General features: G+C 30.2%; 1 non-coding gene and 1 pseudogene across 1 annotated transcript in view; both read left to right on the top strand.

Annotated features, from left to right (window-relative positions):
* Nucleotides 1–190: 190 nt before the first annotated feature.
* LOC129252810 (5.8S ribosomal RNA) lies at nucleotides 191–371 on the top strand (annotated as a pseudogene).
* Nucleotides 372–813: 442 nt separating this feature from the next.
* Nucleotides 814–2,500, top strand: part of LOC129252808 (large subunit ribosomal RNA) — a 4,000-nt gene continuing 2,313 nt past the window's right edge. The window contains exon 1 of the ribosomal RNA XR_008583654.1: nucleotides 814–2,500. This exon is cut by the window's right edge and continues 2,313 nt beyond it. This is a non-coding gene — a ribosomal RNA (large subunit ribosomal RNA).

Here is a 2,500-nt window from a genome sequence, read left to right as displayed (position 1 = left end):
TACCACCACTGTATTATTGTTGAACTAAGACATTCGCAACTTAATAAAAATGTTTAGAGTTAAATATATTTGATATATATTATTGAAAGAAAATCAATTTATATATTATTAATATTATTTAATTTTACTCTTTCAATTAATATATGCAAAAAAAATTGACATTTGTTATAAATAAAAATAAATAAAAAAATACTCTAAGCGGTGGATCACTTGGCTCATGGGTCGATGAAGAACGCAGCAAACTGTGCGTCATCGTGTGAACTGCAGGACACATGAACATCGACATTTTGAACGCATATCGCAGTCCATGCTGTTATGTACATTAAATTCAATTTTAAAGTACTGCTTGGACTACATATGGTTGAGGGTTGTAAGACTATGCTAAATAAGTTGCTTATTCTTTTATAAAAATAATTGAATTTAAGCAAATGTGTATATTATTGGATTTTAAATAATTCATAATATTAATAGCAAAAAAAATAAAGATATATAATGAATTTTATTTATTATATATTCTTTAAAAAAAAAATCCTCTCAAATAAAATGAAATGATGAAAATATTGAATCTAAGTATTCTTTACAAAAAATTTTCATATTATTTATATATATATATAAAATAATAATTTATATATGTAATTAAAAGGAGGAATGTCTAGCATAAAAATTAAATTTTTTATTCTAGGATTGCCTCATTTTACATTATTATTATTTTTATATATTTACAATATATAAAAGGAGAAAAGAAAAATAGAGATGAAAAGATGATATAATTTTTTTATTAAATTGTGAGAAGATAAAAAAAGAATATTAAAACAACCTCAACTCATATGGGATTACCCCCTGAATTTAAGCATATTAATGAGGGGAGGAAAAGAAACTAACAAGGATTTTCTTAGTAGCGGCGAGCGAAAAGAAAATAGTTCAGCACTAAGTCACTTTGTCTATATGTCAAATGTGAGATGCAGTGTATGGAATATCTTAATATCTAGTATGAGAAATTAACGATTTAAGTCCTTCTTAAATGAGGCCATTTACCCATAGAGGGTGCCAGGCCCGTATAACGTTAATGATTACTAGAAAGATATTTCCAAAGAGTCGTGTTGCTTGATAGTGCAGCACTAAGTGGGTGGTAAACTCCATCTAAAACTAAATATAACCATGAGACCGATAGTAAACAAGTACCGTGAGGGAAAGTTGAAAAGAACTCTGAATAGAGAGTTAAATAGTACGTGAAACTGCTTAGAGGTTAAGCCCGATGAACCTGAATATCCATTATGAAAAATTCATCATTAAATAATTAAAAAAATAATGTGCATTTTTTTCATATAAGGACATTGTAATCTATTAACATAATAAAGTATTTATCAAAAGATCATTGGTGATATTAAGTTTATTTAAATTAATTTGCTTTTTAAGCATATTAACATAAAATAAATACTAATGATTTGATAAAGTGTTGATAGATTTTATTATATATAATGCTAAAATTCATTTTTTGAATTTTACAAAAAATTTAATATCTATGATATTAATATTTATTTGTATGCATTTATATGATTAACAATGCGAAAGATTCAGGATACCTTCGGGACCCGTCTTGAAACACGGACCAAGGAGTCTAACATATGTGCAAGTCATTGAGTTATATTAAACTTAATGGCATAATTAACTTAACTTAAATATAATGGGATTAATTTTTAGTCTATTTTTTAATAAATAGTCAATTAATTCAATCCCGGGGCGTTCCATATAGTTATGTATAATGATAATTTATTATTATTTATACCTCTAACTGGAGCGTACCTTGAGCATATATGCTGTGACCCGAAAGATGGTGAACTATACTTGATCAGGTTGAAGTCAGGGGAAACCCTGATGGAAGACCGAAACAGTTCTGACGTGCAAAATCGATTGTCAGAATTGAGTATAGGGGCGAAAGACCAATCGAACCATCTAGTAGCTGGTTCCCTCCGAAGTTTCCCTCAGGATAGCTGGTGCATTTAAAAATTATATAAAATAATCTTATCTGGTAAAGCGAATGATTAGAGGCCTTAGGGTCGAAACGATTTTAACCTATTCTCAAACTTTAAATGGGTAAGAACCTCACCTTTCTTGATATGAAGGTTGAGGTTATGATATAATGTGCCCAGTGGGCCACTTTTGGTAAGCAGAACTGGCGCTGTGGGATGAACCAAACGTAATGTTACGGTGCCTAAATTAGTGCCTAAATTAACAACTCATGCAGATACCATGAAAGGCGTTGGTTGCTTAAAACAGCAGGACGGTGGACATGGAAGTCGTAATCCGCTAAGGAGTGTGTAACAACTCACCTGCCGAAGCAACTAGCCCTTAAAATGGATGGCGCTTAAGTTGTATACCTATACATTACCGCTAAAGTAGATGATTTATAAAACAATTTCGATTGATTTATAAATTTTGAAACTTTAGTGAGTAGGAGGGTACAATAGTGTGCTTAGAAGTGTTTGGCGTAAGCCTGCAT

Source organism: Anastrepha obliqua, unplaced genomic scaffold (genome assembly GCF_027943255.1).
Source record: "Anastrepha obliqua isolate idAnaObli1 unplaced genomic scaffold, idAnaObli1_1.0 ptg000388l, whole genome shotgun sequence".
Lineage (NCBI taxonomy): Eukaryota > Metazoa > Arthropoda > Insecta > Diptera > Tephritidae > Anastrepha > Anastrepha obliqua.
This window is presented reverse-complemented; position numbering and strand designations above follow the sequence as displayed.